Source organism: Piliocolobus tephrosceles, chromosome 3 (genome assembly GCF_002776525.5).
Source record: "Piliocolobus tephrosceles isolate RC106 chromosome 3, ASM277652v3, whole genome shotgun sequence".
Taxonomy (NCBI): Eukaryota; Metazoa; Chordata; class Mammalia; order Primates; family Cercopithecidae; genus Piliocolobus; species Piliocolobus tephrosceles.
Genome location: NC_045436.1, coordinates 395716 through 405577, shown reverse-complemented (window position 1 = coordinate 405577; position 9862 = coordinate 395716). Strand labels below are relative to the sequence as shown.

Here is a 9862-nt window from a genome sequence, read left to right as displayed (position 1 = left end):
TACCGTCAAATGCACTGAAGGAGCTATCACCTAGCAAAAGAGAAAAAGGCCTATTAAACAGCTGATAAACTCCATCTTTTCCCCCATCGCCACCTCACACACACACTCTTAGCCACAACAGCAACAGGCTAGTCTAACCACATTAGAAAGAACAGGAGATTTCTTTGGTAGAGCATCGCGACAAATCCTAAAACATATGTGCAAATGCAAAGGACAAAAAATAGTCATAACAATCTTAAAGAACAAGGAGGAAAAATATACACTATTAGGTTTCAAGACTTTTCATAAAACCATAGTAATGAAGACAGTGTGATGCTGGTGTAACAGACAGTGAGCTCCACACTGCCTTATTACTACGTATAATGAAAAGGGAGCTCTGAAATAGACCCACATATATGGTTCCCTGATTGACCACAAATAATGGTATCGGAGCAATGGAATATCCATACGATGAAAAAATTAACCTTGACACTCATCTCACATTATGCACAAAATTTACTTGAGGTGGACCATAAACAAAATGTGAGATGTTCAACAACAAATCTGCTAAGTTCAACTGTATGCCAAGCTGCTTTGGAGAACTGCAACAAACTCAGCAACAACTGCAGCAAACTCAAAAGGTGCCCTGCGATACTCCGCATTTTGGAGGGAAACACAGCAATACAAACTTCTGTCAAATTCCTCACAAAATATCAGCTAAGCCAGTTCACACATTCAACATCACATTGTGCCACATTTTATTCTGTTCATAACTTAGCAAAATTAGGTGTTCAATGGTGGCTGTCAAAGAAAGCAAGTACTAAGAAAAAATTAGTATGGAAGAGGGTAGGAAGTTTTGATTTAGGTAGTTACTTATTTGTACATAAGCAAAAATTTAGAATTGTCATTTTACGTGCTTTTCTGTATTTATTTTCTTTTATTTTTTATAGTATTACTTTTCTGAGATGGAGTCTCACTCTGTCACCCAGGCTGGAGTGCAGTGGTGCGATCTTGGCTCACTGCAAGCTCCGCCTCCCAGGTTCATGCCATTCTCCTGCCTCAGCCTCCCGAGTAGCTGGGACTACAGGCGCCTGCCACCACACTCAGCTAACTTTTTGTATTTTAGTAGAGATGGGGTTTCACAATGTTGGCCAGGCTGATCTGGAATTCCTTACCTCAGGTAATCCACCAGCCTCCCAAAGTGCTGGGATTACAGGTGTGAGCCACCACACCTGGCCAGTATTTATATTATGTCTCAATAAATAAATAACCAGAACTTAGCTTTAATTAGTACAATAAGACAATTCTAAATTTAAGTCACTACACTATTATTTAATCTGACCAAACTAAGCGCAAAGGCATTCAACATAGGGCAGTTAGTGGCAGTTATTTACAGAAATCTTCCGCATTTACACGTCCTACAATGTGATGTTTCTTCACATACAGTTTGTTTTACAAGCATAACATACCACGGTTCCTAAACCATGAGTTTGGGTTCTCGCTGCACTATTTATTGTTTGCATCACCCCGACAAGTTACCTCACCTCTTTTAAAACCAAGATAAAAATGTCACCATACCTTACTAGATTGTTGAAAACATTAAAGGGGCCATGTATGCCTAGCAGAGAGTGAGAACTAAATAAATGTTATATTTTGTCTTTATTGTTATTATCATTTCTCTTCCACAGATCTCTAGTAAACATGACTCAGCTTTTACAAACAATTTATGCAACCACAGGAATATAATTTTCAGCATAGACACAATTTTTGTCACTGATTGAGATCATTGCAAAACCAGGAAACCAGATGGAAGTGGAGAAGAAAAAGGGTAGGTGACACTGAATGGATGGGGATGAGTCAGAGTGAAGGTGTTTGCAGCAGAACCTTGAAAGCGGGAGAAAACACAGAAGCACGTTGTCCCCACTCCTTCACGCGGCACTCCAGTGTCTGTGGGCAGGAGAGCCTGCAGCCACCATGGTGGAACCGAAGCAACCCGGCCCCATCAGAGGAGAGAGCTAAGAAACGGCAATTCAGCTGGACCAGCATCAGTCACCTCCAGAGTTCAGGTTACTCTGTTTCTCTGACCCGGAGATGGTATCAGACGAGTAGAGAGGAGAGGAATCATCATTGCAGAGTGGTGAAATCACTATGGCAATACAGATTTCAAAATCTAATTAAAGAGAATAAGATTTGATACCATTCACATAAAGCCTGTATCAAAGCAAAATTAATTCCAGTCATATGTTTTAAACTGGAAGAAGATCCTGAAAATTTTCTAGTGTTATTGGGTAATAAATGAAAATCAACCCTCCTGTATTCACTAATGTAAGACCTGTGAAATGATTCTGTAATCTAACCACTATGCTATTTTATTGGTTTTCATAAACAACCAAAAAATACTCATTGCTTCACTGAAGACCTTGGGTTCTCAGCCCTCCACTGTGCCCATAATGCCTTACGTTTCTCTCCTGGGAATTCTCCTATGATAGGATTATTTTAGAATGCTGAGCCTCAAAAAGTGGGACATAATACTTTAGCAAAACATCGTTTTGAGCCAGTATTTGCAACGCTAAAATTTCTAAGTCCACATAAGGGTCTCCAGACTGTTTGTAATCCCCATTATTTATGTTGAAATAATGGACCTGATTTTCCTTCTCTTTGACTACTAATCAGTAAAAATCCTTTTGCTAGGATGAACCGGTGTTCAGTGGCCACCCTGACCAATACGTTTGTTAGCCTCAGAGACATAAGCACTTTAAAGAGATGCTTTCTTCATTGTCTCAGGTAGAGTTTTATGAGTAGTAATGGCAAACACAATCTGCTTTTACCTCTGGGCAGGTAAACACAGCTGATTATGCTGACCTCTCCAATCTTCCCTCCATGTGCCCGTAATTCTGACCCCTTCATGTCCTATTTTTAGATATTAGGATCGGATCCAGTTGGAACTGACCTCTAAGGTAAATATGAACAAATTAAAGGGTAAAAGATCTGGGAGACATTTGACACATCCCCCACGGGCCCTGAAATAATAGAAAACAAGGAACCCTAAGAGACCAGCTTCTTGGGCAGGAATGTGAGGCGCGTTTGACATCGCCCGGACGGCACGGCCGGGGTGAATACACTTGCTGCTCCGGAAAAGCTGACATGGGCTTGAAGCCCCAGCTGTGGTAATAGGACCACGTGACCTGTGGCGACGTCTTGGCTGAATTGGTCTTGAATCTAATTATGACGTTAAACAGAGGTGTTGAGCCTACGAAATGAAGGCACGTCTGGAAGAAGAGACACAGCAACATGTTACAGCCAAACTAGAACCTAAAACCCACAAGCGCACGTCATCGCACCTGCTATTCGTTTCTGCCAGAGCTGTCATCCAGTGATCTAGAGACGAGAAAGGGGAGCAACAGCTCTGAAAAGCAATGACGCGTGGTGGGGAGCGAAGGCCGGTCTGGGGCTAAGAGTTCAGGCTCCTTGTTGTCTTATTTCCGCCCCTTCGGTGATGCTCCCTGAACTTCACCCCACATCTGAGAAACAGCCGGTTCCGCTGACAGCACACGGATCTCTACTCTTTTCTATTGTAAACAAAAAAACTACTGAGTGGTATTCCTTAGATCTTGAGCAATATTACACGCCGAAAACTATGTCCTACTAAAAGTAAAAAGGTATTTCTCCTGGGAAGTGGGCCCTATGTCTATTACACACACTTAGTAAAATCTCTCGCTGTGTCAGTATCTCTGGAAGGTCCTTAGCGCTCACCAGGATCAGTGGTTGCCTCTAGGAATGAAATGGGAGGACGGAAGACCCGGGGAGCAGCAGCAGGAGGAGACACTCGTGATGCACCGTTCGGCCCTACGTAGTTATTTTCCAGTGCATGGAATGCCTTGTATTGACCCAGAACTAGTAATTATAATACCTTGGATTTATATAATTACAGTATTTCTAACACCTTGCATTTATGTAATGTTTTGCAGCTGTGACAACGTCTTCATATCAGTTCTCTCATTTGAGTCTCTGTGGGTTGCATGAGGTTGCATTACTAGCTCCATTTTGCCACTGGGGAAATTGAATTCAAAGGGCTTTAGAGATTTCCTGTGAGGAAATATTGGAGGCCAAGCTAAAACGTAAGCTCCCAAACACTCAGGCAAGCTTTCTTCCACCACAGCACATTACTCTCAAGGAGGAGGGAGAGGAGAACTGAGGAAAGAAAGCCGAATTTTTTCCTTCAAAGGTAAGTAGTTAGAATCATCAGTTTGGGAATGTGTTATCAGTAAATGAACTGAGGGGACCTTCCTGAGGCCAATTTAAAATCTAATTCAAATTATTTGAATTATTAAACAATAAGATGTCTTCCCTTTGCATCTAATTCAACAAGCATCAATAACAGCATCAATTTTAATTATCTGGGAATAATTAGGAACACATTTCTTTCATATCACTCTTAGGGCCAAATCACATTTCTAAAGTGAAACCTAATCTAAGAACTTTCCAATGCAATATCATATAATTAGGTAATTTTAAAATATATTTTGAAAATGAAATCTCCAAGCATCATTCATTAACAGACTCTGATATTCCCTTCAGTCACTGTCAAGGCTAAGAAAGCAGCTCCAACCCACACACTGCAAATATGAAGGACCACGAAAGGCAGGCAGGCTGTGGTCTGTGTAGTGAAGATGAGTGACTACGTTCCTAAGCATGAAGGACCACGAAAGGCAGGCAGGCTGTGGTCTGTGTAGTGAAGATGAGTGACTATGTTCCTAAGTACGAAGGACCACGAAAGGCAGGCAGGCTCTGGTCTGCGTAGTGAGGATGAGCAACCATGTTCCTAGGCATGAAGGACCTGAAGGACCATGTGAGGATCCCGGACACCTACTGCATGAATGTATTAGCCCTTTCAGGTCTAGAGACCTGGTAACCCTTTATTACTTGTACTCTGACTTTCTTCCATTTCTTTCCCAGTCCATAAATGTAACTTATGTGACTTATTAACCCTGGCGGTTTGATCAACAATAGTAAGCTCTAGTTTCAGTCCTAGTGTTGGTGCCCCTACTGCAGACATTGGATAAAGTCAAGGGCTAACCACCCTTACAAATTTACACTTTTCTAAAGGGTGCCTTGGGAGAGAGGGAGTGCAGAGCAGAGAAAACCTACCTGTGCAACTGAGAAGGCCACTCAGGCCACGGGACAGAGCAGGAATGCTCTCAGGAGTGTCCCCTGCACCTGAACTTGATTTCCTGCCATCGCCTTCCGCCTCCTACCCAGTGTCTCCTGCACAGTCAGCCGAGTGTTTCCACAGTACCAGCCATACCTGATGCCAGGAGACTCACTACACTTGGAAGCTCTTCAAGGTGGGACTTTCTGTCTTCTTCAGTGTTTCATTCTCAGTAGGCAACACAGGACCTTATACTAAAAGGAAATAAGTACAATGTCCTAACAGGTGCTTCTGGAATAAATGAGCATTTGAAATGACAATGTATCTAGAAAAAACAGAAAATATACACTGGACATATTTTAGGTGGCTGAGATTATTGAATGGGAAAACAGATTTTGCAATTGTGTGGGTATCATAAATTCTTCCTATATAACATCTGATTTTGCCCTTATCACAGAGAATTCATATAACCAAAACTATCTCCCTCAGAATGTCTTCCTAAACATGAAAACAAATTATTTGACTTCATAATGCCACTTTTCACCCCACAGTGTCTGACCCTTTCACTAAACATTACTGAGTATTAAATAGGATACATATAATTTCTCTGAAATTCACTGAACATGATTTTCAAATGCTGTAATTTCTAAAAATAATATCTAGGCTGCCTTTAATTCCTCATGTCAGTAATAATTAATGTCCCTACGAAGCTTACAGGGAATCAGAAACATTTGTTTATAACATACTGAAGGATTTTTAGGCAACCACAGAATATGAATATAATAAGATAAAATATTAAATATTTCAAGGCATGCTTATCTTTGTGAACTGAATCTTGGTGAAGCAGGATTGAACATAAGAGTTATCTTTGAGGCTCCACCACCTACAGGGGACACCCTCCCTCTCCCCCGTGGACCACCTGTCTAACCCCAGTGAGTCTCACACAGAAACCAGTCATGGCCCTGCCTTCGCCCCCCTTGAGATCACCCAAGAGGATGCTTCCAACTCAGGCAAGCATAACTGACACTCACTCTGCATGCGACAGCAGGGGAATGACCTTACAAGAAACTGATGGGCCTCGCTTCTGGAGAATCACTGTCAGAGCCTGTAACATAAGATAAATCACAGCCAAGGATTTTTGAAAAGTTTCCTGATGAGAGAACCATGACCTTTTCAAGGGTAGTGATGGATTGATCAGGGCAAGCAACATGTAGATTGTTCAAAACAAGGCTGGTAAAGAAACAGTGATATATATCTACCAAAGTTAGCTAGAATATCCGGCTGGTGTCCCAGTCAGGAAACACAGGAAAAGGTTACATCTGTAGGAAAAAAAAAAAAACCTTGTTAAGCAAAACGATGCAGTTACAAACCAAGCTCACGGTAAGAAATGCGGTGTGGGCCAGTGGGGACTGTCATGTCGAAAGTGCTCAGTGTTCCCGAAGCTGGGCGGCCAGGTGTTTTAACACACAACAGCCTTCCCTGCATGGCCATGGGATAAGCCTCTGAGTGGAGACCCAGCAAGGAGCTCTGAAGTCTGCGTGGGGGGTGGAGGGTGGGAATCCTGTTAGAAGCTCTCCCTGGTGTGAATTTATGAAGCCCTGTGCAGACTGTGACTTTTATAATAATAACTTAGCTGGTTTTAAGCTCACGCCCCAGATTTCATTACAGGCTGCTCCTTAACGAGCATTGTAATCTGGAGGAAAGAATCCAAATTCTTTAGTCACCACCTAACTCTTCGTTCATTACCGTGCTGTACAGAGTGGAGTCCAAAAGCAGCCACTGCGTTTATTTCTCCATAGAAAATAAACCTCCACCAAGGCACATCTGTCCTATTGTTTTTTTATTCTTAACTAGACTGTTAATATAATTGTTGTTTGCAGTGATTTCAGCTTCCCCGCAGGATGCAATTGGTTTTCTGTGGCATTTCACTCACACTAACCAAGAGAGACATCAGACAGTTAAAATACACTCTGGACCAAAACCGAGGGCAGGGGAGAGGCGGGCAGGCCAGGCACAGCTCTGCTGAGGCACTGGTTTGACACGTTGAGTTGAAGGGTTTCTACTCAAAACACCTGTCTCCCTGCCAAGGTGAAGGCTAGATGGTAAAAAAGAAAGTTCCTTTCTTTTCTGATAAACCTGGGCTCTCTGCATAGGAAGCGCCCTAAAGGCCCCCAGCTCTGACTCCCAGAGCAGAGCCCAGACTCTGCTACTTTGAACGGACATGAAGTTTTATGCCCCTCGCCCTGGATAAGGCGCGCACCCTAGATGGTCTCCCAGGCCAAGTCCTCTCCAAGTTCTTGGCCCTTTGTCCTGAGGTTGGATCTCTTCCTCTCGCTTCCCTTGCTCCGAACTGTGTCTCTGGATACACCCCGTGCAAACTACGCTTCCCGAGCTCGGCTGGCTTCTGGCTGGGTTCGGCAAACGGGAAGCCCGGACAGGGGACTGGAGAGCAGGAAGAAGGGAGAACAAGGAGATTTCTCCTCCTGCAGCAGCGCCAGCAGCAACGGCGTGTCCTCCACAGTTAACTGGAAGAAAAAACCTGAGTCCTGGTCTCCTGGGTGGCCAAAGGGTCTTCTCCTTAGACATGTAAATACACAATATATTCGCATTTTTTAGTAAGCCTTTAGAGATTTAACTGCCAGGATTTGACATCAGTAAAAACAAATGTAGCAATATGAAATTGCAACTCACTGAGGGCATTACGATTCAGGAAGTGAAAGAATGTGTGGCCAGCTCCAGCCGCAGCGCACATGTCCCCACGCCCGGCCGCCGCGCACCCATCCCCACGCCCGGCCACAGCGCACCTGTCCCCACGCCCGGCCGCAGCGCACCTGCCCACAAGTCCGGCCGCAGCGCACCTGTCCCCACGCCCGGCACCACACCTGTTCCCACACCCGGCCGCGGCGCACCCATCCCCACGCCCGGCCGCGCACCTGTCCCCCCCCCCGGCCGCAGCGCACCTGCCCCCAAGTCCGGCCGCAGCGCACCCATCCCCACGCCCGCCCCGCACCTGTCCTCAGTGTCCGGCTCCCAGGCACTGTGCTGCAACACGCGCCACGCGCATCCTCAGCTGGGCATTTCCAGAGGAAGCGAGTCTCCGAGAGGCAGGTCTAGCACCACGTTTTCAACAAGCCGCAGGCGATAGTTCCGAACACGAAGAAATGAGAATGACTTCACATCTCAGCAGGGCCAGAAGCAGTAGACAAAAAAGCCGTAGACAAATAAGCCACGACGGGATTTTCTTTTCTTCCCTCTTTGCGGACACGCTCCTGCCTCCCGTCACACCGCCCTGGAAACAGGAAGAAGGTGCGCATCTTGGTACAACCATCAGCCGCGCACAGGTCCGCTTCAGTGGGGGACAGGACAGGGAGTGAGACAAAGAAACATGATGCGATGTCCCCAAAAGAGGAACAGTGCACTGGGAACATCCACCGATGGTTCAAAATTGCATCCATATTTAGTCATTACTTAGACATCATCAGGAAATAAAGCTTTCTGTTTTCTAGGACTTCTTTTAAGAGAGGTTGGGAAAGCTCTCAGGTGTTTTCTGTCACCTTCCGCAAGTTTAAATCGGATGAAATAGTGGGAGATTTCGCTTTTAGAAGAGATTTTGTTTTTACGGCTTCCTCCTTTCAACTATCGTAACAAACAGAGCTACCTACACGTCGCAGCTTAAAGGCTGGATGGGACCATCTCTATATTACGGCCCAAACAAAATTGGCTTCTGGAGCAAGTGTGGCTGTGTTGAACTAGGTCCACCTGAGTCGCAGATGCGGCTGACAGAGAGAGGACCAACTGCATACAAAGCTCCTTTAGGGAATATCCTGCTAATGTGACCTACGTTTCAAAGTGGAAATCAAATATTCGTTGCCACTGAAGTCTTAATATTTCTGGGATTATCAAAAGGACTTTCCTCTGACACAGAAGATATCATAACTTGACTTGGAGTTGAATTCTGATTCTGCCACAAAATAGCTGTGCATGACACCTAATATTTTTCTCATCTTTAACATGAAGTCCTGAAATTTCAGGACACTTCCAACTTCAAAACATATCATTCCATGCAACAGAGCGGCAACACATTGATGAGACTCCTGTCCCGAATCATATTCTATCTTGTACCTTTCTATCAGTCTGTAAAATCACAGATGCTGATTTAGACAACAAGCTTTATATCACTGACTACCAAACAGTGTCAGGTTGATCTTTGTACGAAGGGGTAGGTTGGGAAACACCTGGCCAGAGCGGTGAAGTGTGGTTGGTGTTGGAGGGAAAGGAAGAGGAGATGATAGTCCCATTAGGAAGCTGCTCTGCCCCGAAATGAGCTCAGTGATTCACAAAATGCCATCACCAAACCTGGCACCTACAGCCAGTCCCCAGTGACTCCCTGGGTAATAAAGAAATTCCAGGGCTCTTAAGAGTCATCATCTGTTTGAGGGGTAGCTCTAATGCACCTAGGTCCAAACAGAACCACTTAGAATGCCGGCAGAATAGAGAGAAATCTGTAGTGGTGTCCCCTGACTCCCCAGCTTTCTAGGACCTGGTCCCCACCTACAGCTAAGAATAGGTGTCAGAGGCCTAGGCGGGTGCATCACGAAGTCAGGAGATGGAGAACATCCTGGCTAACACGGTGAAACCCCATCTCTACTAAAAATGCAAAAAATTAGCCAAGCGTGGTGGCAGGCATGGTCCCAGCTACTCGGGAGGCTGAGGCAGGAGAATGGTGTGAACTCG

At 44.8% G+C, this 9862-nt stretch overlaps 1 long non-coding RNA gene across 1 annotated transcript; it reads left to right on the top strand.

Moving 5' to 3' along the window:
• The first annotated feature begins 5084 nt into the window (after nucleotides 1–5084).
• Nucleotides 5085–6949, top strand: LOC111528073. Its single transcript, XR_002726858.1, has 2 exons — nucleotides 5085–5324; nucleotides 5938–6949. It is a non-coding gene; the product is annotated as an uncharacterized LOC111528073 (long non-coding RNA).
• Nucleotides 6950–9862: the final 2913 nt, after the last annotated feature.